The sequence below is a fragment of the Oryctolagus cuniculus genome, chromosome 18 (genome assembly GCF_051225735.1).
Source record: "Oryctolagus cuniculus isolate XC-2025 breed Fujian yellow rabbit chromosome 18, ASM5122573v1, whole genome shotgun sequence".
Taxonomy (NCBI): domain Eukaryota; kingdom Metazoa; phylum Chordata; class Mammalia; order Lagomorpha; family Leporidae; genus Oryctolagus; species Oryctolagus cuniculus.
The window spans coordinates 43,134,526-43,160,440 of NC_142884.1; positions in this window are offsets into that span (position 1 = coordinate 43,134,526).

A 25,915-nucleotide genomic window follows, 5' to 3' on the forward strand; every position below is an offset into this window, starting at 1 on the left:
ATCACCCCACTAGAGAGCCTTCCAGAACACTGGACTGAGGCTGCAGAATGTTGATTGTGACTTCCTTAGCTGTTATACTGATGGGCAGTTTCCAATCATTTTTATGAAATCGTAGGTAGTTCTACAACACACACTCACATTTTCTCACATCTCCAATTATTTTCTTAGGCTATATTCTTAAAATTGAGCAGATGGGTGGAAGGATATACATTTTCAAGGCTCGTGATAGATGATATGTAAATACTTTCCAAAATGATCATTTTCAAACACATTTCGCCAGCTGGGTTTGAAAGTGCTGCCTTGCCACAGCCTTCTCCCCTGTGGTTTTCTTACTTAAACACTGACAAGCAGGTAGACAAAAAATGGTACCTCCTTGTTCTATTTTGCATGTCTGACTATCAGCGAGGCTAACATTTTATGATGCATACTTGGTGTTGTCATTTCTTCTGGGATTTTCTTTTTGTTAAATTTTTAAAATTTATTTATTTGAGAGGAAGAGTTAAAGAGAGAGAGAGATTTACCATCCAAAGGTTCACTCCCCAAATGGCCGCAATGGCCAGGGCTGGGCCAAGTCGAAGCCAGGAACTTCATCCAGGTCTCCTACATGCATGCAGAAAGCCAGGGACTTGGGCAGTCCTCCATTACTTTCCCAACTGGGTTAGCAGAGAGCTGGGTTGGAAGTGGTGCATATGGGATAACAGCACTATAGGCTGCAACTTAGCCCACTGTACCACAGGGCTGGCCCCCCGTGAATTTCTTATAAATGCTCCGTGTTACGGGGCACCTGCCTTTGTGACTATTTATAAGAGCTATTTACATAGTGAGAGTTATAATCCTCCATGGTCATATTTGTAAATACAGGACTCTGAACATGCCTCTAATTTCACATACTTAACAAGTTTTCTTGGTAGCTATTGGTGACTACATTAGCGTCCTTACTGGCACTAGAACAAATTGCAAACTCAGTAGCTTGAAACAACACAAATTTATTTTCTTACAGTTCTGGTAGCCGGGTTGTTCCCTCTCCAGGCTGTGAAGAGCTCCTTCCCTGAGTGCCTAAGGGCTTCCTGTCTTCCGTGGGCGGTGGCCACAGTATCTACGTTCCAGTCTCTGCGCCAGTCGTCACCTTCACCTCCTGAATCACAAGGAGTCTTGGGATTACCCTGGGCCCACCTAGATAATCCAGGATAACCCCCAGCTCAAGAAGCTTAACTTAATCACATCTGCAAAGTCCCCTTTACCATACGTATCAGCCAGGGCTCTCCAGAGAAGCAGAACCGGTGAAATAGCAGCTGGACAGAGAGAGACAGACGCACAGGTGCAAGATGAGAGGTGGTGCTCTGGCGCAGCGGGTTAAGCAGCACTGGCAGCCCACAAGGGCACTGGTTCAAGTCCCGACTGCTCCCCTTCCGATCCAGCTCTCTGTTAATGCTCCTGGAAAAGCAGTGGAGGATGGCCCAAGTGCTTGGGTCCCTGTATCCATGTGGGAGACCTGGATGTGATCCATGTGAGACTCCTGGCTTTGGCCTGGCCCAGCCTTGGCCATTACAGCCATCTGGGGAGTTCACCAGGGGATGGAAGATCTCTTTCTCTGTGTCTCTTCCTCTCTTTCTGTAACTCTAACTTTCAAATAAATAAATGATTTTTTTAAAAAAGAAAGATAATCAATAAAAGACTTCAAAAGTTTCGCATCATTTTTAGCCCTCATCTATACTCCTGTGGAACTGTGGTCTTCCAGCTTTTTACTTATTGAATATTATGATTGGTGGCAAATTAAGCCTGTGAATAGAGTGGATTAAAATTAAGTATTTGTGAAAACTGAAGAAGAGAGGGGAGGGAGGGAGGGTATTGGGGGGAGTAGGGGAGTGAGGGAAGTGTGGTTGTCTTCTTGGATCTGTACCTATGGAATGCATGCAATCTGTTTATATTTATAAAATTTTTTTAAAGTTTGTGGAAACGGTATTGAAAGGTATGCTTATTCTGGTGCAAAGTTTTTTTTTAAATCAACATCCATGTTTTTTTTTTTTTTTTAATCGTTTTCCATGAGCTTTTTGAAGACCCCTCATAGACAGGATTTTCTTTCAAGACGTCACCTCACATGACTGCAGGAAGGCTGGCGAGTCCAAGATCATCACAGACTGGCAGGGTAGAGACTCAGGACAGAGCTCGTGTTGGGACAAGCATGTGGTACAGTTGTTTAAGCCACTGCTTGGGTTGCCTGCATCCCATGTCAGAGTGCCTTGGTTGGGGTCTCGCCTCCACTTCCAATCCAGCTTCCTGCTAGTGTGCACCCTGGGAGCCAGCAGGTGATGGCTCAAGTACTTGGGTTCTTCCCACCCATGTAGGAGACCTGGATGGCGTTCCTGGCTCCTGGCTTTGACCAGGCCCTGGCTAACACAAGGCATTTGGGGAGTGAACCAGCAGATGGATAATTTCTCTCTATGCCTTTCAAATATAAATAAATAAATGAATAAATAAATCACTTAAGGCAAAAGTGCTGATGCTGTCTCTTGAGTCTGAAGACAACCTGGGGGCAGAACTCTTTCCCTTCCAGTGACTGGCAGACCTTTAAGGCCTCCCTCTGATCAGGTGCAGCCCATCCACATTACAGAGGGGAAATTCTTTTATTTTTATTTTTATTTATTTGAAAGATAGAGTTAGAGAGTGAGAGAGAGAGAGACAGAGAGAAAGATCTTCTTTCCTTTGGTTCACTCCCCAAAAGGCCACAATGGCCAACGCTGCACTGATCCGAAGCCAGGAGCCAGGAGCTTCTTCCAGGTCTCCCATGCAGGTGCAGGGCCCAAGCACTTGGGCCATCCTCCTCTGCCCTCCTGGGCCACAGCAGAGAGCTGGACTGGAAGAGGAACAACCGGGACTAGAACCTGGCGCCCAAATGGGATGCCTGCACTGCAAGCAGAGGATTAACCTAGTGAGCCACATCGCCGGCCCCACAGAGGGGAAATTCTAACAGATGGTATTGTAGTCTGGTTACTGAAAATCCACTGATTTAAATGTTGATCTCATCAAAAAATGGCCTTCACTGCAATGTTTGACTAAACCACGGGGTCCTGGAGTCTGGCCAGCTACACACCTAAAATTATCCATCATGCCACATAAAGTAACGTGCGCAGGTTCCAGAAATCAGGGTCTCTGGATGTATGCAGCCAACAGTCACCATGGGGCCATTTCTTTAAAGAAAAAAGCTAGTAAATATTACCCCAGAACAGCAAACTACAATATTCCTGAACACACCCATCCCCATCAGACTTGCGCACTCCCAGCACTGAATTTGCCTGTGAGTCATTTCACGTTCATTATGTGCAGCTGGAGGAGAATTTCATATCACGTTATCCTCGGAATAAAAAGAAAGATCTGCTTCTCTGATTAAAAGCCGTTTTTCCATACTTTTGAAGAAAATCTCCCCTGTCCCTCCATCTTTCTCTTGGATTGCTCTTCTTGGCAGGAAATTTTTATCGGCTCTGGCTCCTAATTGGATAGGAACGTGGCTGTGGTGGTGTTCTGTGGCAGACAGGAGACCGTTAGGTTTGGGAGATGCGAGACACCTTTGAGCAGGAATTTGCTCCTGCTTGGTCTCTCCCAACAGCTGAAAATGACTGCGCAATGGGAGGAAGGGCAGGCTCCCAGAGGATGGCTCCCAGTTGCCAGAACTTCATTTCTGAGCTGACTGCTTCCTCCAAAGACAAAAGAAACCACGATTCAAGAAGAGCCAATCCAAAGAAATCTGACTTCCCTTAGAACCATAAAACAACCTGACTGCTATTATCTGCACGATGAATTCGGCTTCTGACTTTCTGTTCCCGTGAATCTTTGTGCTTCTTTCCCATTGGAATGTCAATGGTGATGGAATTTTTTGCTCTGGTTGGATGTGGCATTTCTGTAAGCCTTGGGCTACGGGAGACTCTGTTAGCTACCCACTTGGCTAGCACAGAGTCTGGCCTGTCTTCCCTTCTTCTGGGGACCCAGATGGCTTGATCTCTGAATGGAGTGGACAGTTCCCCATGTGGCCACACATGCGGAATAATCAAAATGGCAACTGACATCCCTAAGGACTGGCCTCTTCTCAATTCACATGATGGATATTTTGCAGACATAATCAGCTCTTTAAAAGATTTATTTATCTATTTTTATTTGAAAGGTAGAGTGACAGAGGGAGAGAGAGATAGATAAAAAAAAAAGATCTTCCATCCTCTGGTTCACTCTCCAAATGGCAGCAAGAGTTGGGGCTGGACCAAGCTGGAGCCAGGCACCAGGGACTCCATCCCACATGGGTGGCAGCGGCCCAAGTACTTGGGCTATTATCCGCTGCATTCCCAGGCATGTTAGCAGGGAGTTGGATCAGAAGTGGCATGGCCAGGACTTGAACTGGAATTCTTAAGGGATGCTGGCATCACAAGCAGCAGCTTACCCCCACTGTGCCACAAATCCAGTCCACGCAGACATCATTTCAACTCTCCCTGAAGCTGTCCTTCCCACGCAGGGTGTGTTGTTATCCACAGCTCACAGGGGAGGAGAGGGCAGCTCATCTAGGTAAAACCCGCCACGCAGGAGTTCAGATCTGTGTGACAGCACCACCAGATGCAGCCGTGGTATTTGGTCGAACTGCATCTCCTCCCCAAATTCATATGCTCCAGGGCTAACCTCCAGTCCCTAGTACGGACAGTCCCACACTAGTTGAAACTCTCTATTTTCTGTTGTCCCCACAAGTCAGTTGCTTGGCTGGCATCTTGCCTCCAACGTGACTCATCCCTCGAAGTCTACTTGGGACAAGCCCCTGAAATCTATGACCTAGTTTCTGCGCCATGCAGATCTCTGCCCTGCCCTCCTCCCATTTCTGCACAGCTCCGGGTGTTCAGAGCAGGGGCCAGGTCAGGAAGCACTCAGTGAAACCTGGTTCTGTCTCTACAGTGTTCCCTCTTGGAGGGAGAGCCTGCGCTCACCCAAACCACGCGACAAGCGCATCACACCTGTGCCTCCCAGACTTGTGCTGGCAGAGGGCGGGGTCTAAGTGACTCTGAAGAACTGCTTCTGCCAGGGGCAGCGACGTCCCGGGGAAGCGGAAGAGGATGAGCCGGGCTTGAAGAAGTGGAGGGAGAGGTTGGAGGGTAGCCCCTTATCCCAGGTCCTTGGTAGAAGGTGTGAGTAGGGGAGTCCATGAGCACCAAGGCAAGCTCACCTGCTTCTCATTTGGCCTGAGCGGCTCCTGGCATGGGGTTAATTGCCTACTTTCCCAACAAGGTACCTGGAAACCGTCCCAGACTGCACATCTGTTAGTGCTGGGCAGTGCCCCCTGTAGAGGAGAAATGCAGGGTAGGGCAGGAGGTGGACAAGTGCACTGTTCTTCACCCACACGTTTCTGCTGCTGCAGCCAACTCCTGGGCCGCCCGCCCTGGCCCCCAGTTCTGGAGCCATCTGGCCCAGGACCATCTGCGGGGGGCAGTGGGGTGCTTGAGAACGGCTCCACAGCCCCATGTCAGGTCGCAGATTTGATTCTGCACTTAGTGCAGCATATGGGTGCCTAGAGACCGAGGTCTTCCCCACTGAGGTGGATGGGGCTGGCTTGCGTTTCCCAGGGTGCAGAATTTGGGAAGAGATCAAGGTCTTTCAAGCTCTACTTTCCACAGCGAATTGGGTGGTTTTATACCCGTGCTATCTCACTTTACTCACAAAATTGGCCAACAGGAAAGTCAGTGTTCCCATTTCATGGATGAGAATGTCAAGGCTCTGGAAGTCACTCTGATGTGGTAAGCTTGGTTGGCTCTTCTCTTGATGCCCCTGGGAAGCACTGGGCAGGAGGTGGGGGGGGGGGTTCCAGTGGGAAACAGCCACCCTCCCTGGCTGACACAAGGCCCCGCCCTCTGAAGTTAGATAAGTGCCAGCTCCCAGGCAGGGGTGTCCCTAGAAGTGACAGCTCTATCCTGAAGGTGGTGTTACCGAAGCAGGGTGAGCTCGGGTGGTGCCAGGCCATCACTGTGTTTCACAATGACAGATGTCAAGTGGAGGTTTTACCCTGTTGATTTCTACCCAACTTGAGTAACTTAATTTAGGGCGGTAGCAGGTTTTCTTTTTAAATCTAGAACATTGTCTTCAACATCTTCAGCCATCAAAACAAAATCCCTCACTGGGATTCCGCACCTCAGCATGGGGCGTGGGCAGGTGGGAAGCTGTTCCCCAGTACCGCCCCCGACGCTGTCCTCGCAGCCCACTGGACAGCTGAGGAAAGAGGCCTGAAGAGCCTTTATTAAAAGATTCATGGGTGCCGGCGCCGCGGCTCACTAGGTTAATCCTCCGCCTTGCGGCACCAGCACATCGGGTTCTAGTCCCGGTCAGGGTGCCGGATTCTGTCCCGGTTGCCCCTCTTCCAGGCCAGCTCTCTGCTGTGGCCAGGGAGGGCAGTGGAGGATGGCCCAAGTCCTTGGGCCCTGCACCCCATGGGAGACCAGGAGAAGCACCTGGCTCCTGCCATCGGATCAGCGCGGTGCGCCGGCTACGGTGCGCCGGCCACAGCGGCCATTGGAGGGTGAACCAACGGCAAAGGAAGACCTTTCTCTCTGTCTCATTCTCTCACTGTCCACTCTGCCTGTCAAAAAAAATAAAATAAAATAAAAAGAAGCCGTGTCCCATATCTGGGTTCCGTACCTGCTCCAGCTTCCTGCTGATGCAGACTCGGGGAGGGTGGCAGCAGTGAGGGCTAAGGGGTTGCGTGCCTGCCACCCACGCGAGAAACCTGAATTGAATTCCCGGCTCAAAGCTTCAGGCCCAGTCCTGACCATTTCAGGTATTTGAGAAGTGAATCTTCCTAGGTCAGGGCTTGGCCTTGCCTCTCCCCGCCCTGGCCTGAGTCTGTCAAGTGTTTCAGTGACTTTCAGATGTGGTCTAACTCTGAGCCCTGAATGTAGCCACAAGCACAGGTGGCTTCTGGGGCGGGGAGGCGGGGCCACGGGGAGGGGTGATGAGTGCTGGATGGGGCTGGGCTCCAGCTGAGATTCCAGAGTTACTGCAGGGGTGGCTGTGCCCCAGCCCTTGCACCTGCTGGAGAGAGAGAGGGCCTCCTGCTGCTTTGCCATTGGTACGGCCAGTGCATGTGGGTGTTTACACTTCTGGGCTGACAGCAGCCACAGGGCGATGATGAGCTGAGTTATGGGCCCAGGCTGCCCCTTGCCAGGCCTGGCCTGGCCCTGCCAGTGAGCCAGTTTTAGACACAGGCACAGGGGGAGCTGGGATTGATGGAAGGAGCTGGGTGGGTACAACGAGCCCCGGCTGAGCTGGGGGTCACCAGTCTGGGACTCTTGGCTCTGTGATGTTGGGGGTGGCCTGGCCCTGTCTGGCCTCATCCACCAGCTGCCCAGAGAAATCTTCGGCCTTTCCTAGCACTGACTTCTCAGCACTCTAACGGTGAAGTTGGTGGCAACTTGGAGGAGGCTGTGAGGCCTCTATGATGGAGCCAGGGGGTCGGCAGAGGGCAGGGGGACACAGCTCCCGTCGGCATCATTGGTAGTCGTGACTGTTGGCATTCACAGGGTACTTCCTGTGTGCCAGGCCCCGGGCTGGGGGTGGCGCAGCTTCTGACTCTGTTATTCTCTACACTGTGAGGTCATTAACATCTTTACTCCTGTTTTACAGATGAGAAGAACAAGGCTCAATTAGGGGATAAGTGGACCCTGGCTCAAGTGCAAGGTGCCTGGCCTTCCAGAGCCAGGTTCTCGTCCCCTACAATGGCTGCCAGCAGTGATCTGAGGCTTGCGTTATGCTTCAGGGCCCAGCCTGGCCATCAGCCACAGCGCAAATCCTGGCTCTGACACTTGCCGGCTGATTCACCTTGCGGGGAGTCACTTAGCTCTCTGCGCCTCAGTTTAAAAGTGTGTAAAATGGAATGACACCAGGGCTGCTGTGAGAAATGAACACGCGGCATGCGTGGAGCCCTTAGAATCACGCCTGGCATGCAAGTGCCAAGGAAAGAGCTGTCACTGCTTGCTAGCATCCAGGTTGGGCACACTTCCTTCGAGTACCCGGATGCACAAGCTGAATTTGGGAAATGCAAATGGTGAATACTTTGTTCCGGGATACAGAGTTGGTGGTTTTGTGGGCATCCTTGGGCAGGGCCAAGTATCGCCCTTTAAATCACTAAGTGACCAGAGACGATGGGGTGGGCAGAGAGGGGGCGGGGAGGTGCATTATCCCCTGCTTTGGTCTGAAGCTGTGGGTGGGATTTCAGGGCCCAGGTGCATGGACAATGGGAGCTGCTGGTCAGAGCACACAGGGCCCGCATTTCTTTGTGCCCCTAAATCAGGCCCTTGCCTGAGGGTGTCCGGGCTGTGTTTGTTTGCTAGAAGCACCTCCTGGCTTCCTGGAGGGGAGCTGTTGTGGCCCAAGAATGGGTGGGTCTGGGGGTGCAATGGTCTGCAGTTAGCTAATACGAAAATAGATCTGTTTCCAGGCCCTTTTATTCCACACACAATGGCTCTTCTTTTGCTGTCTTTCCCACAACAATGCAGCCATCAATACGCTCCTGGGGACATCTTTATCTGAAGGCAGGGAGGTATGAATTTTGTCACTGCAGATAATCCTGCTGGTTACAAAATATTCTAACCAAAGCGAGCCCGCTGCAATTGCCACTAAGGCTGGTTTTCGAGAATCAAACAGGACTTTTGTTTGCTGAGCTCTCCTCCTGCCCCCGTCCCCTGCTTCTCCCCCACACCCCTGAGTGCCCTTTGCCAATGGACAAAGCCTTTCCAGAAAACCACAAAACTTCATTTGGGCCAGGATTGAGCTCTGGGTGCACATGTTGGTGTCTCTTAAACGCTCAGAGGGAAAACATTCAGGATGTCCAAGGGCTGCCATTGGTTGGACATAATACCACTGGCCCTGGATGGAGTCAGGGGATCGGAGACTCCAGGGGACTGCAGAGGTTACCCAGGAAGTAAATTCTCATCTAGCTCTGCATTTTTAAAAAGGTGATTGATTTGGAGAGGAGAGTGATGGGGTGGGATGGGGGGGAGGGAGAGAAAGAGAGAGAGAAAGAGAGAAAGAGAGAGAGATCTTCCATCCACTAGTTCATCCCCGCCTCCTAATTGGCCACAACAGCTAGGGCTGGGCCAGGCCAAAGCCAGGAACCAGGAAGTCCATTGAGGTCTCCCGCATGGCCGTCTTCTGCTGCTTGGCCCACATTAGCAGGGAGCTGAAGCAGCCGGGACTCTGATGTAGGAACCAGTGCTCCGATAGAGGACGCAGAGTCCCAGGCAGCGGCTTAGCTGGCTGCTCCCCAACACTGGCCCCTAAGCTTTACAGGTGGAATAACAGGCCCAGGGAGAGGCAGCGGCTCAGAGTGCGGAGCAGGTAGGTGGTAGAGAGAGGCCTTGAAGTCCCTCTCCTTCCTCCCTGCCCTGGGACCTCCTGGGGTCTTGTCTGTTCTACCAGCCACACCCAGCTGGTTCCAAGTGTCCTGCGGAATTAAATGAGTCAACTAATCAAACTCACCAAGAGCAAAAGTTACTCTCTTTCCAGCTTTTTCCCTTTTGCTTTGATGACCTCCAGGAGGAAGACCTGGTTTGCCGCTCCAATGCTCTCAGGCTTTTGCAACAGTATTTATCTCTCTTTGTGACCAAAACTGGAGCTTCTAGATGAAACTAGGTAACAATATGGAGCTTAAATTTAATAACACTGTTTTGTTTTCATTGTGTTTATAGTTAACGGTACCACCTAATATTACTCATTTTCCACTTAGAGGTTTTTAATGACTATTTAAAAATAGCTGTACTTTTCAGCGATATAAAATTATTTTATTGAAGCGCTTTAAAGTGAGTTCATTTAAAGATCAAGTCTCAGGGCTGGTGCTGTGGTATAGCGGGTAAAGCCACCAACTGCAGTGCTGGCATCCCAAATGGGCACCAGTTTGAGTCCTGGCTGCTCCACTTTCCATCCCGCTAGTGCTCCTGGGAAAGCAGTGGAGATGGCCCATGTCCTGAGGCCCCTGCATCCATGTGGGAGAACTGGAGGAAGCTCCTGGCTCCTGACTTCAGACTGGTCCAGCTTTGGCTATTGTGGCCATTTGGGGAGTGAACCAGGGGATGGGAGATCAATATTTCTCTCTCTTTGTCTCTCTCTAATTCCACCTTTCAAACAAATAAATAAAAAATCTTTTTAAAAAATAAATAAAGATTACATCTTCACGTCTTCAGTGATTCACGGTACACTTGCCTGCAGTAGCAAGGGGAATGGCTGGACTTCTGAAACTCTCACTTTGTACCTGGCACTTCCCATGTAAGTCTCCAGGGCTTCAGAACGTGGGAGAGAATTTCCAGAAAGATGTGCTGAACTTGAACTCACTCCCAGTGCCTGCATAGGTGTGTGGTGCTCTTGGAAATCTCTCTGATGCTCAATCATTTGTCCATATGCATGGCACTGGGCCCATCATGCACACACAGGGGCCTGTTGGGTTCTGTGCTGGGCTGGGGGTCCTGGACCACTCCCTCCACGGCAGAACCACTGCGGACAAATCAACTCCTACCTGCAGCTCACTCCATCTTCAACTATCTGGGCTCTTCAAACAGTATGTGAAAAATGCGTATTATGAAAAAAAAACCTTCCATGGATTTCAACTTATTTTGGCATCCAAATAAATTTTTTAAAAAGATTTAATTTATTTGAAAGAGTTACAGAGAGAGAGACAGAGAGAGAGAGAGAGGTTTTCCATCCGCTGGTTCACTCCCCAAATGACCACAACAGCTGGAGCTGAGCTAATCCAAAGCCAGGAGCCATCAGCTTCTTTTAGGTCTCCCAAGTGGGTGCAGGAACCCAAGGACTTGGGACATCTTCCACTGCTTTCCCAGGACATAGCAGAGAGCTGGATTGGAAGTGGAGCACCCAGTTATTCAAACTGGCACCCATAAGGGATGCTGGTGCTGCAGGCGGGGGCTTTAACCTGCTGCACCACAGTGCCAGCCCTGGTACCCAGAGAAATTTTTTTTTTTTTGACAGGCAGAGTGGACAGTGAGAGAGAGAGAGACAGAGAGAAAGGTCTTCCTTTTTTTCCATTGGTTCACCCTCCAATGGCAGCCGTGGCTGGCGCGCTGCGGCCGGCGCATCGCGCTGATCCGAAGGCAGGAGCCAGGTGCTTCTCCTGGTTTCCCATGAGGGTGCAGTTGGGCCATAGCAGAGAGCTGGCCTGGAAGAGGGGCAACCGGGACAGAATCCAGCACCCTGACCAGGACTAGAAACTGGTGTGCTGGTGCCGCAGGCAGAGGATTAGCCTATTGAGCTGCCACGCTGGCCAGAAATTTATATTTTAATTATATTTTACCCATGAATTTTTGAATTACCTTTGTACAAAGAAGAAAGGAACTAGTGCATTTTTAAACACACTTTTTTTTTCATTATGGCTTTGTATAGTGTCGTAAGGGGTTCAAGGCCAGGCTGGGAGGACTCCTAGCCTCTTTGTACTCCTCCTTGGCCACCTGCATAGCCTCTCCTGGCTTGGTGCCCTCTCTTTAGAAGAGAGATGGCAAAGTGGGAGCCACACCCTTTCTTTCCTCGTGTTTTCCACCAGGGAATGCTGTGTGCATCTCAGACACACCAAGGAGAGTCCCTACACTCCAGGGGCTGCAGGTGAGCGAGTCGGGCAGGTGGGGAGAACCGGAAGAGGTTGGCACCAATACCTGCACACCAGCGTCTGTTGCCAGGGCCACCATTCACTTCCTTTAGGGTGAGGGCCCCACAGCACCCAGCACTCTGAAGAGGACCCAGTGGGCACTGTCTGGTTTGGGTGGGTATAGAGGGGCTTCACCAAACTCTTTGTGAACATCTAAGGCAACACAGCCTTCTATTGAGATGGGTCTAAGGGTCGTACTTAACGTCACACAGGGGTTGCAAGGAAAGGAGGAGAGGAAGTTGGGATAATCCCTTAGACAGCATCAGCACAGATGTGTCAAAAATGCATTTTAGCCACGCTGACTGTGTGCTGGGGGCCGGGCTGGGGGCAGCAAGTGACACAGACCTGGCGCTGCTCCCCCAGCACTTGTAGTCTAGCGAGGAAAGTGACAGAGAATGAGCCAACAACCAGACGTGTGCCCTTGGAGGAGGTGGAGCTGCATTATTGGATGCTGGCATCAGGGAGAAGATGGTGTTTAGGGTGAGGCCTGAAGGGCAAGAATGGACAAGCAGTGCCGAGCAGTGAGGGGTGATTCAGAGGGAACAGGAGGGGAGCAGAGGGTGGGCAGTGACAGACCAGTGTCCTAAGGGCTGGAAGCAGCGGCACAAGGCTGGGGCACAGCTGGAGGGTGGTCGGGAGCCTGCTGGGACCTTCAGGGAAGAAAACTTTGTAAGGCCAAAGGAGACGCCACTGCATTGATTCAGTGCTACTCACCCCAGCGCAGCCCAAGGGCCCTGCTCAGGTCCACCTGGCTGCAGGCCAGAGACAGCATCTTCCCTCGGCCCACAGAGCCTCAGAATTCTGCCATCTGGCTGCAGTCAGGGAACAGGGCCCTGATAAATGCTGGTTCCCAGGGAGGCGAGGCTGCGGGAGTCTCTGTAGAGGGCGAGCCTGGGGCCTGCCCAGTGACTCAGGCCCCAGCACTCTGCCCCTGCACCTGGGCCGCAGAGGGAAGACCCAGAACTCAGGTTTCCACGACCACATGTCAGTCTCTTGTGTAACACGTGCTTTAGCACAGCGGCTCTGGCCCACGGAGGGTTGGTTTGTTGTGTCATTTTAGTTGAAAGAGTGACGGAGAGAGACATCGGCTGGTTCACTCCCCAAATGGCTGCAATGGCCAGGACTGGGCCAGGCAGAAGCCAGGAGCCAGGAACTCAGTCTAGGTCTCCCATGTGGGTGGCGGGGACCCAACTACTTGACCATCACTGCTGCTTCCCAGGGTGCACATTAGCAGCTAGGTGCCAGCTCTCTCTTGGGTTCCCGGTCTCTGGGGTGAGCTTTGAACAACTGCGCTGAGATTATTCTTCAAGGCCAAGGCCCAGCCGAGAAACATCTACCCTCAAGCATTAAGCTGCCGTTAGGAAGAGCCGATGCGGACTCCATGCTTTGGACTTGACCATGAGATGTTTCTGGCTCTGTCCACACAACACTGTACATGGGGGAAGGGCCAAACATTGCTGGGAAGTAGCCTCAAAAGCTAAGCTTGCTTTTGCTGCAGAAAAATTTGAAATCCACACATACTTCCGTTGTAACATGCATTGTCCATGACCTTCGCAAACACCTTGCATGTAAGCCAATATCATGGTCTCTATGTTGCAGGCCTCAGAAGCTCTGGAGGGCTGGGTAAGTGGCCCAAGGCTGCGCTTGACAGGGTCGGTCGCCAGCAGGTCCCTGGAAGGTCACAGAAGGGCCACTGACCCGTGTCTTCCAGGACACACACTGGCACAGCAGCCTGTCATTGGAGGGGCAGCTGACTGGGCACATGGGACACCTCACACGGTGGCCACTGCAGGCTGGTCTGAGTGGATTGCCTGTCTGTCTGCTCTGGGAAAACTATGCATGTGTTCTAGACACCAAGCAGCCTGCCTAAGTCACTGCCTTAGCCGAGAGCTGGCCCAGGACCTGCGTTCTGAGCACTCAGGACAGCCCATGCTCACGGGTGACACGGAGTTGTAGACTGCCATGACTTAGAGTGTGGCCCCAGGTCTAGCAGTGCAGAGCTCACTGCAAACTTGCTCAGAGTGCAAACTCCCAGCCTGCTAAATTTAAACCTGCATTTTAATGACCCTCCCACGATTTTTGCGCACCTGAGTGTTTGAGACGTCCCAGTGTAGACCATGACTGATTCACTCATTACAAATACTCCCAGGAGCTCGTATCTGTGCTAAGCGGTAAGGATCAGCAGGGGATGTGGCCTCTGCCCTCCCAGGGCTGCCCAGGAAGCAGGCCGAGTGCAGGAAGGGAGAGCGTGGGGACAGAGGTCTACATGCTGGGAGCTCTGAGAATGCCACGGGGGAACATCAGGGAGGGCTGCCTGGAGGCAGTGAGCATGTGTTAGCCAGGTGAGGGAGTGGGGACTGGGTTCCACAGACAAAAGGATGCTGACTTCCAAGGTTGTTGGTGCAGATGAGAAGCCCCTGGCTGTGTCTGGTCTCGGGCGTGGGTCCAGATCAAGCCTCTACTCTGGTCATAAATAAATGGTCTTATATTTAACTTTAAGTATGTTACCGTGATTGGCCAGGAATTCCATCCGGCCTCCTCTGTGTGACCCACTGCCCGTAGCCTGATCCGTGTCCCCAAGGGTCCCTCCCAGCGGAACCTGCCCAGCGGGAGAGGGCACATGGCGGCGACCATTTCCCTCTACGACCTTCCCTCAGCCACCTGCACTGGGGGTGAGCATCTCCCAGGGCTGCGCCCACCTTCGCCAGTTTCAGCGGCAGTGAGGCTGACGCAGGAATGGCTCTCGCGGCCCCTGCAACCAGGCCAGATGCTCAGCTGTGCAGAACCACAGGCCGGGTCTGTGCAGGCTCCCTCCCCTCCCCTCCCCTCCCCTCCCCTCCCCTCCCCTGGTGCTTTCCGTGGAAATGGCACGGAGGGTACAGGGGACTCGTCCTCCACGTGGAGTTGGGCCGCCAGGGCTTGGGGAACAGACTCAAGGGGCTTCCACAGGGAGAAGGGAGCCGGGGGTGGTGCTCCAGTGGCTCCCAGGAGCCCAGGAATTGCACGTGTCTTTGCAGCTGGCCAGGTTTCACTGGGCTGCTTTTGTCTGAAGACTCTTGCTTTTCTGAGTTCTCATCCTTCCACTACTTTCCAAATGCTACCCCGACACTTGCCATCGGCCACTTTGGTGAGCGGGTGCCTGCATTTCTGAATGCTGGGTAACAGCCAGACAAGACCAGCCCCGATTTTCCTGCTCATCTAGCTGGATTCTCCATCCACAAATTCTTTACCCAGGATGGCTGGGGCGGGGGGCGAGGTGGGGGGGTCCCCTGACCTCACAGAGAAGGAACAAACCAAACCTCCTCAGTGGTTCTATTCCATCCTTGGGGAGCAGGTGTGACAACCATCTGACTAGTTCCACACATTTTCTCATTTCAATGTTTATGGAAGAAGAGAATTTGTTTAACAAATACCTACCAAGCATCTGTGATGGCCCAGCTCTGTCAGGCCACCAAGAACAAGGGGGTGAAATATTCTAGTGGGACATGCAAGCCACAAGGAAATTTTTACGTGAATCAATAGATTGTTTCTTTTTCTTTTTTTGTTTAATTTGAGAGATGAGAGAGAGAGGGAAGAGAGAGAGAGAGAGAGTGGAGAGAATGCCTGTCTTTTGGGTCACTCCCTCAAAGGCCCACAACAGCAAAGGCTGAGCCAGACTCAAACGAGGCCTCCCAGGGTGCGCATCAGCAGGCAGCTGGATTGGGAGCAGAACCAGGACTCACGCCCAAGCACTCCAACACCACCACGGGACGGAGGTGTCCCAAGGGGCCTCTTAACTGCTGCACCCAACTCGACCCCTGATTACGATGTTTCTGAAAGGAAAAGGCGCTGTGAAGACAACAAGGTGAGACAAAGCATCGGGGAAGCTGGCCCTGCAAGGTTTGGCTCATGGCGGAGGCTCAGCTTGGGCTAGGTCATAGGAAGTGCTTCCCCTCACGTGGGCGTCGGCATGGTGGCAGGAACGGCAGTGGCTTCCACACTAGACGGCTGTGGATTGGACTCTACCATCTCACCTAGCACCCGTGTGCCCTGGAGCAAGTGACCTAACCTCTCTGTGCTTTGGAGTCTTTGTCTAGGGCTGGGATGAGGGTGTTCAGGAGGGTCTGACCCCAGAGGGACTGCTTCCTTCAGTTTTGTTCCTGGGGTTCCTCTGCCTCATTCTGATCCCAGCCGATGCCCACGTGCGAAGTGCAGGAAATTGTTGTGCGTATCGCAAGGGTTGTTGGGAGGAAGGGACTGAGATGTGAGAAGACAGAGAATGGCTTGCAAACTGCATCCCTTAATGAGGAGAGGAGTGGCTGGGATGGGACCACACCAAAGGAGCAGGTTGGGACCTGAACCAGCGCTCTCTTCTTTTCCAAGGCTAGGACCCAACAGAAAGCAGAGCTCCCATCAGCTGAAATTTCTCCCTAGCACCGAGAAGCGTGCTTGCTGCCCTTGGGGCTACACACGTGCCCCCGGAGTTTTGCCATTGGTCAGAGCAAAGCCCAGCGTGCGTGTCCGGTTGACATGATACAGCCAGAATGCAGCACAGGCTGTCACCTCCTGGCCGTGGAGCGGGAACATGGCCTTCCCCTGAGCAGATCCGGCCAGCCCAAGGTGGGTGGGGCCTCCGGAAAGGCAGCCCCCGTGCCTCCCCAGCCTGGGCATGGGAATCCCCTGTGAAGCCACCTGCCACACACCATCCAGCATGGGGTTCCTAATGAAAAATGGCCGGGCTATTAGCGCTGTGCAAATTAAGGGTCCTTTCATTTATTACCGTGCTCTGCTAAGGATGAGCATTAATTTTTTTCTCAAAGCAAATTCACTGGAAACAGACAGTTTAGAATTTATGCTTGTAATGATGGCTACATGGGCCATTAAGACCACCTCTAAGTGAGCTTAATTTGTAGCAGATAAATGTATATGTCTACATATTTTTCAACATAGTTTATGGCGCATCTTGCACAGCTGCGCCCAACTGATTAAATCCTCACAAAATTTAAATAGGAAACCCATTACGTAGACAGTATTATACCCATTCATCACGGAAACAGTTTCAGATTAACTCTTTGAGTGCCAGCCTGAGACAAGGGCCAGGGTTTTGTTGTTGTTGTTGCTGCTGCTGTTTTGACAATGTAGGAGCCTCCAGTTCACTGACTTCCTTGATCCTCCAGGGAGGTTTTAATCCTCCTTGGTAGACGCAGGATGAAGTGTTTAGCTCTGGACCTCAGACTCCTGTGGGCCATCCAATAGCAACGGCCCTCACAGCCCTCCGTTGTACACACTGTGTTGTTCTCACAACACGGGTCAGAGTGTGCAGATCAGAGCCAGCTGGCCTGGTGGTCCCTGGCAGCCACAGGGCCTGCTTAACTCCAGGCTGACCATAGTAAGCAGAGGATGAGCTCTGGCAGAGGTGGACACTGGCCCAAGGTCTCACTCTGCAGCTTGCTGGCAGTGCACAGCCCTAGGAAGGCATCAGAGAGCCAAGTCAGGCCAAGGGCATTGGTACCGGTCACTGCGCAGAACCTCATTAGCATCTTGGTTGCTGTACAAGACAGATCCTGCCACTGTCCCACCCACGGTCCTTGAGCACCCACCCTCCCATGTGCACCACGTGCAAGCCCCTAAGCTTTTGCCTTGGGGACACCTGTGCCACAGGACAAGATCGGGATGTGTAGGGAGCCAGATTCTCTAAACTCCAGCCCTTTCCACAACTCTGCTTTTGAGTTTAGTGCCGAGAGATCTGATGGTAGAACCCCTTCTTGCTCCCAGGATGAAAGAGAGAGCAAGCTAAATACGGGGACTTTGAATGCAATCAGATGCATTTGGCTATTGAAGTACTTTCTGCCACTCTTGGAAGAACTGTGTTTCTGTGAGAGGTGACTGTCCCAGAAGATGCCGTGTGGGTGACGATGTCAGAGCTGAGTCGAGGAAGCAGCATGGCTGATGCTTTCCAGGCCACCCAGGAGAGGTGGGCATCCCGGGACAGACACCCCCCAGGGCAGAGCTGCACAGAACCCAGTGCCCTTTTAGGGGCCTCAGCTGCCTTGGTTTTGTTAAAACCTCCACCAAGTGCAGCCAGGAGGGGCGAGGAGCAGGCAGCGTGGGGATGGCACCAAGCTCCGCGCCACCGCGTATAGGAGAGTTTATCCCGCTGTCGTCGGGAGCCTTGGGAAAGTTTTAATCAGGGAATCAGGGCACCGTGGCACTGGATTTGCATTTTTAGAAGGATCTCCTTTGCAGCCACATGGAAAATAGCTTGAAAGGGCGTGAGGCTGGCGGCTCTGGCGGCTCAGGGAGCAGTTAGGAGACAATGGCTGGTGTCTCATTAGCCCTTCCGGGGAGGTCTCAGGCAGCAGGGATGGGGTGGAGACTTCAGAAGAGAGAATCATCAGAGCTGGCAGGGAGGGAGCCACGCAGGCAGCACTGAGAGAGCCAAGGCTGCAGGTCGGTGCCAGCCAAGGTGGAAGGGACATTGGCTCAGGAGGGAGCCAAGGGCTAGAATTTGGGGCCGGTTGGGGACTTGTGGTGTTTGGATGCCTCTAGGGTCAATCTGAAAGTGTGCTCTTTGCTCTCAGCTCTGCCAGTGTCCCTCCCAGGAGCAGAGAAATCGATGGGGTGGGGGTGGGGGTGATTCGTTCTTTGCCCACCAGCCTCCTTCCCTGCCACTGAGCCTCTGGGCACCTGCTTATTAACCCCCAGGTCGTGACTTCACAGCACACTTCCAGACGTGACCAGCTGAGGACAAAGCCATGGCGTGGGCCACCTCTCGCCCTGTCTGAGAGAAATCCAAGGGGGTGTGCTGACTGTCCAGTGACACCTGTCGGGGTTACCATGCGGCTGGTGCTGGGGGCCCCACTTCCTGTGCCACTTCCTCCCTGGGCATCCATCACAGGTGCACAGCAGAGGCTTTGCTTTCCTCCCTGAAGGAAGAAGTTTGTTTTCTGTCTTCAACAGGGCAGCCCTCAGGGAGGGGAAGCCAGCACTGGAGCTCCCAGGATGCGATAAGGCCAGCACTGGTCGCCACCATCCACGCAGTTCTCACCCTCGGCCGGCACTGTGACTGTGCTGAGCCTTCTGTGTGCATTCTCTCATGGAATACCTTCAACAACCCTACAAGGCAGATCCTGTCATTACCTCCATTTTGCAGATGAGAAAAGCAAGGCTGGAGTCCTCAAGTAGCATGCTCACCAGGCAGCCAGGAAGTGGCAGAGCCAGCATCCGCAGCCAAAAACAGTGGATTCACAGCCCAGTCTCGGCTGCTGCACCATGACCTTGGGCCCTCTGAGTGCCTGCGTTACCCGGACTAATATCCCCCCCCGCCAGACACTGAGCACCTGGAAGAAGGACTCCCCCACCCCGACTGCAGCAGGCTGTACACAACGCCCTGCACGCCCTCTGTCTCTCTGCCCATGCAGGCGTTCCTCCCGCGAGGAAGGTCACCTTCTCTTTCACTATCTCATCTTCCTCTTTGTTCAAGCTCCCCCCAAGTTCACCCCCTTCAGGAAGTGCCCCTGCTTAACCTCCCTGCTGGTCCCCCCAGGGCGTCTCGGCCCAGGACTGCTCCGGCTGCCAAATCCACCATCATGGGTTCTCCAGTCCCACTGAGCATGTTTGTGTGTCTGTGTCTCTGTCTGTCTGTCTGTCTGTGAGCAGATACTCCAGTGGACAACATTCGCCACCCCAACCAACAACCTGGGCTCCCTCCTGTCTGCCTGTTTGACCTCCTACAGGACAGCCCCTTGCACGTGCCAAACACGTGACAGGGAGTCAAGAACTTCTCCATCTGTTGCCTCTTTTGATCCATCAGACCACATTGGGAGACAGAAAGAGAAGGAGAGGTGGGACGTGGAGGGAAGGAAAAAGGGCTGAGCTTTGTTTTGGAAGGGACCCCCTCTGCCAGCCTGGGGTTTGTGCATGGACTCAGAAGATGAGCAGACATGAAATGTGCACAGCTCATGCACGTGTGTTTCCATGTGTTCTGCAGAGGGAACCGCACTGCTTCGTGAGAGTCTCAAAGGGCCCGACAAGTCTCAAAAGGCTAAGAACCGCTGGCCTGCTCCAACTGTGCGTACTTTATACCTAGAGCTACTGCGGGGCACACAGGGAAAGACTTGTATCCTCTATCGCTAACCTGTTAGGTGGAGTGGGGCCCAGGACTCCAGGTTCTGACTCCATCCAAGGCCAAGGCTCCATCCACCTCCCAGACTCAGCCCTGACTAGGTGGGTGTCAGCCAGGTGAGGATAGCCTGCTGAAGACCTGGTGACAAAGGAGGAGGAAGACTTCAAGGTGGGGGACCTGGTGCCCGCTGGCACCTGCTCGGTGTGTGTGGTGAACATTAATTGCACTGGCAGGGAGTCATGGAATGACTGTGGGGGCTGCTGTAATGAGCTTGCTGAAAAATCCCTGGAATTCTTGATGGCTTTGGCACAGCAGGGCAAGAGGGTCAGTGTGGGGACAGGGCCCGCTGGCCGGGCGCAGGCCAGCTCCAGGCTCTTAAAGTGTTATTTGCTTTCATTTCCCATTGAAGGCGTGCATCTGGAGAGAGAAAGGGAGAAGAGGATGAATGGAGAACCTGCGTGAAAAACCTTGCCTGGGGCAGCAGGCTAAGCTGCAGCGCTGACATCCCATCTCAGAGCGCCAGTTCAAGTCCCAGCTGCTCCACTTCCAATCCAGCTCCCTGCTGATGTGCCCGGGGAAGTCAGCAGAAAATGGCCAAAGTTCTTGAGTCCCTGCCACCCACATGGGACACTCAGAGAGAGTTTCTGGCTCTTGGCTTCAGCCTGGTCCAGACCTGACTGTTAGGGCCATCTGGGGAGTGAAAGAGCAGATGAAAGCTTCTCTCTCTCTCTCTCTCTCTCTCCTTTCTCTCTCCTCTCCTTTTCCCGGTGTCATTCTGCCTTTCAAATAAATAAATAGAAATTTAAAAATAGAGGACCTGATTACCCACCCACCTGCAGGCAAGTCCAGCTACACACACGTGTGTTCACACACAACTGGGTGCTGAAGAATTGAGCTGCTTTCTAACCAAAGCCTCCTATCTGCCCTTTTCTCCCTACTGAAAATAAACTTGTATGAAGGGAGTGGGTTTCGGCTACTGGCAAAGAGGACGAAGCTCGGGGCACCCTGGGAAGGCTTCCAGAGCTGCAGGCCTTATGGGGGGAGTGGCCTCAGCAATAGTGATAGTGTCCAAAGGCACACAACACACTTCCAAGGCGCTTTCACACACTTTCCCACTTGGATCTCCAACATCCTAGAGAGAGGGGTGCATGTTCAATATTTACGCCACACTGATTTGCTTAGCTGGAATTATTCACCACTGTAGCGTGATCTCATTGTCTCCTACATGGGAACTAAAGACTCTGTGGTTACAGGACTTTAAAATACATCTGTCAGCAGCATACGAAGGTATCAGAGGACACAGATTGGCTATCAATTTAGATCTCATACAAAATGTGTGCATGTTCAGAAAACTAAAGTACAAGTGTGCGGAGTGTTTAATTTCCATGTACTTTAAAGTTTACAGTAAAGAAGTATACTTAGGGGCCAGTGATATGTTGTAGCAGATAAAGCCACTGGCTGCAATGCCGCCATCCCATATGGGCACCAGTTCAAGTCTCGGCTGCTCCACTTCCAATCCAGCTCTCTGCTACGACCTGGGAAAAGCACTAAAGGATGGCCCAAGTCTTTGGGTCCCTGTACCTTTGTGGGAGACCTGGAAGAAGTTCCAGGCTTCTGGCTTCAGATCAGCGCAGGCGCAGCTCTGGCCGTTGCAGCTATTTGGGGAGTGAACCAGAGAATGGAAGACCTTTCTCTCTCTCTCTCCGCCTCTGTGTAACTCTGCATTTCAAATAAATAAATAAATAATTAAATCTTGAAAAAAAAAAAAAAAAAAGAAGTACACCTAATAAAATTCAGGCTCTGGGGGTGGATGTTCAGTCCAGCAGGTGAGATGCCTGGATCCCACTTGGATCCCACCTCTGAGTCCTGTCGCCAGCTTCCTGATACTAGGGACCCTGGGAGGCAGCGGTGATGGTGGCCCCCCATGGGAAAGACCCAGAGTGAGTTCCTGGCTCTCCGTTTCAGTCCAAGCCCAGTCATTGCAGGCACTGAGGATGAATCCGTGAGCAGGAGCTCAGTCTCTGGCTCTGTATGTGCCTCTCTCTGTCTTCATCTCTTGTGTCTCTTTCTGCCTTTCAAAGAAAGAAAGAAACATTTTTAAAAATGACAAGTCTCGGGCTGGCGCCGCGGCTCACTAGGCTAATCCTCCGCCTGTGGTGCCGGCACCCCGGGTTCTAGTCCCGGTTGGGGCGCCAGATTCTGTCCCGGTTGCTCCTCTTCCAGTCCAGCTCTCTGCTGTGGCCCGGGAAGGCAGTGGAGGATGGCACAGGTCCTTGGATCCTGCACCCACATGGGAGACCAGGAAGAAGCACCTGGCTCCTGGCTTCGGATCGGCACAGCGCGCCAGCTGTAGTGGCCACTTGGGGGGTGAACCAACAGAAAAAGTAAGACTTTTCTCTCTGTCTCTCTCACTATATAACTCTGCCTGTCAAAAAAAAAAATGACAAATATTCTCTCAGACTTTCCAAGGTCTGTTCTCCAAAGGCAACTGGAAGCTATTATCGGCCACATTTACTGGTCTCAGAGAGGGCAAGCAGGCAGCGTATCGTCACACAGCTGGGCCAGAGAGTGCTGAGAAGCCCAACCCTGACTTCAGGGGCAGTCTTTCCACAGTAGCTGAGTTTCTTACCCTACAGCCCAGGGATGGACATGCAGCGACTGAACTCAGTCCCCCAAACACAGGGAGAGCTCTGCGTGCACCTGCGCAGTGCATTTTTCTGCTACACTCATACACTTTAAAAAAATGTGTTGTTTTATTTGAAAGGCATAGTGAAAGAGAGAGAGAATCTTCCATCTGCTGGTTCACTCCCCAAATGCCCACAACAGCCAGGGCTGGGCCAGGCCAAAGCAGGAGCCTGGAACTCCATTGGGGTCTTCCATGAGGGGCCAGGACCCAAATATTTGAACCATTATCCACAGCCTCCCATGATGCATTAGCAGGAAACTAGATCAGAAGTGGAGGAGCCAAGACTTGAACCTGCGCTCCCATATGGATGCCGGTATCCCAAGTGGCAGTTTAACCTGCCCTTCCTGTAATTTTTAAAATCACATTTTCAAGGGGATCGTAACCAGGAAGGTGAAGAGCCAGCGCCGCAGAGGCAGCGCCTGGGCAGTTCAGCTCCCCACTGCCAGGGTCACAGCCGCCCCCCGCCCCGTGGCTCAGTGAGAACCTGGCCAGGCGTGCAGCTCCTGTGTGGGGGATGTTGCACTCGTCTATGGAGAGTTCCAGACCTGCATTTCTAAGTGTGGTCCTGGAGCAGCACCAGCAGCACTTGGAAAGGACTTAGCCATTCCTTAATGTTGGCCCCTGCCTGAGACGCCGACACCCCATATTGGAATGCCTGGTTCAAAGCCTGGCTGCTCCAGTTCCTTGCAAATGGGCCTGGGAAGGCAGCGGGGGGGGCCCAAGTATTTAGGCTCCTGTGCCCCTGTGGGAGATCCAGATGAAGTTCTGGGTTTCTGGTTTCAGCCTAGACTGGCCCAGGCCTGGGTGTTGTGGACATTTGGAGAATGAAAGAGCAGATGCAAAATTTCTCTCTCTCTCTTATTTCTCCCTCTCTGCCACTATGACTTTAAATGAATTCATTTTTTAGAAAGAAGAAATGCAAACCCCCAGGCTTCACCGACCAGCTATTGAATGAGGTGGGAAACTCTGGGGGAGGGGCCAGAGTGAGCCACAGGTGAGTCCCTGGCTCCCCAAGGTTGCAAACCACTTGGGGAGTCATGCACTTCAGGACTAGGTAAGTTTCTACTCTGAAATGGTTCACTGGTGCTTATGAGACTTACGATTCAGTTTTTAAAACAGTCTTTTTCTTTTCCCCAGAGATTAACAAATTAGCACAGCCACTCTGTGTTCGGTGGCCACGCTCAGAGGGGCACTGCTCAGCCCCTCTTGCTCCCGGTGCTCCTGCAGTGGCGGGGGTCACCTCAGGAACAACCCCCCCCCCGCACTCCCTCACCCCCATCCCGTACCCCTCCAACCCCCCTACTCCAGCAGCTTGCTTGCTGCGGTTAGAGCCCAGGGCACTCAGAACGCAGCCCAGACAGGAGCCAGGCACTTCCACCAGGGCCAGGAGCCAACATGGGAACCGACGCCACGTGACTGCCCTGAGCCGGGACCACCGAGTTGTGGGCTAGCCCAGTGCCCAAGGGCAGAGTTGTGGAGCCCTCCGTGGTGCACATCTGCCCCTCACCTATCCCCATAGATGAGGACCGATAGAGAGGCACTGAGGCGTGGCTCCAGCCAGGCACTGTCCCTCCCCCTCCCCCACCCCATCCGCTCCTCCTCCTCTGAGTTTCCCCTCCAGTCCCCTGCGTTTCTCCTGTGACTCACCTGTCAGCTTCAGGGCTTCTTTTTAAAAAGATAATGTTTTAAAAACTTTTGATTGATTAATTTCATTTTAACAGAAATGCAGGCTTTCTTTTCATTGTGCTTGACGGTCTTTGATTTCTATTCCTTCCTTTCGGTTCATCACTCTTTCCATTCAGCCACTCAGGAAAATCCTTCTTCATGTCTCCTGGCATTATGCCAGCAGCCAGAGACGATTCAGAATGGTCTCGGCCTTTGAGGCTCTCCTAGATGGATAAAAACACCGGCAGCCACCTCCACCACCAGCTGCTAAGCCGTGAAAACATCCTCGGGTCGCAGGCACAGTCTGAAAGAACCCGGCTTCCCCCTTGGTTAGCTTCCCATTCATGATGTCCTCTGTTGGCGACGAGGCTAACACTCGGGGAGAATTGCTGGGTCAGGACCGAGGCGACGGTTCCTTCTACAAGGAATTGTCGGAGCTCTCCCAGCGTTTTACACTCACACCAGCGAAGTATGACCATTTCCATTGCTCCTCGTTATTTCCGACACTTGGAGATTGACAAGGCTTCCACGTAGCCGTTATAGTGGCTGTGAAGTCAGATCTTACTGTAACGGGAATTTGAGTTTCTCTTATGACACATGGTGTTTAACACCTTCTTATGAACTTAGTGAGCATTTACACATTTTCTTTTACAAAGTTTCTTTTCATGTTTTTACTCATTTTGGGAGGGGATATTATTGTCGTTTTAATTCTTGGGTTATTGGGATTACATATATGATGCACGGCCTGTCAGACCTATGTCACATATGTAAATGCAAATACAAGGATTTGCCTTTCCTTTTTCTTAACGCTGTCTTTATTAAGTAGAAGTTTTAAGTTCTGATGAAGTTCTATTTACCCATTTTTTATGGCTTTGCCATTAAGATCCTTTCTAAGAAATCCTTGCCTATCTCAACACCACAAGCATTTTCTCCTGGTAGCTTTAACGTTTTAAGCATTTTAGTTCTGTGATCTGATACAAGTTCAATTGCTGTGTGTTATGAGGTAGGGGTTGAGGTTACATTTTTCCCATCCAGTTATCTAATTGTTCCTGTATCTTTATATAAAATAATCATTCATTTATTTATTTGAAAGGCAGAGTTATAGAGTGAGGAAGGGAAAGAGAGAAGAGAGAGAAAGAGAGAAAAAGATCCTCCATCTGTTGGTTTACTCCCCAAATGGCTGCAATGGCCAGAGCTGGGCCAGGTTGAAGCCAGGGGCCAGGAACTCATTCCAGGTATTCCACATGGGTGCAGGGGCTCAAAGAATTGGGCCGTCTTCTACTGCTTTTCCAGGCCATAACAGGGACCTGGATGGGAAGTGGAGTAGCAGGGACTTGAACCAATGCCCATATGGGATGCCAGCACTGCAGGCAGCAACTTAACCCACTGCAATGCAATGTTGGCCTCCCTATACCATTTTTGGAAGTCTTTCTGTTCCCCCTCTGATTTGCCTTGATACCTTTACTGAAAATCATTTACTTGTAGATGTGAAAATCTATTGCTAGACTCTCAATTCGATTTTACTGTTCCATTTGTCTGTTTTATGCCAATGTCACACCATCTTAATTCTTGTAGCTCTTTAGCAAATCCTTAAATCAGAAGTGGTGAGGGGTTGGCACTGTGGCACAGCGGGTTAAAGCCCCTGCCTGCAGCACCAGCATCCCACATGGACACCAGTTCTAGTCCCAGCTTCTCCACTTCTGATTCAGCTCCCTGCTAATGCACCCGGGAAAGAAGTGGAAGATGGCCTTAGTGGTTGGGTCCCTGTACCGACGTGGAAGACCTAGAAGAGCTC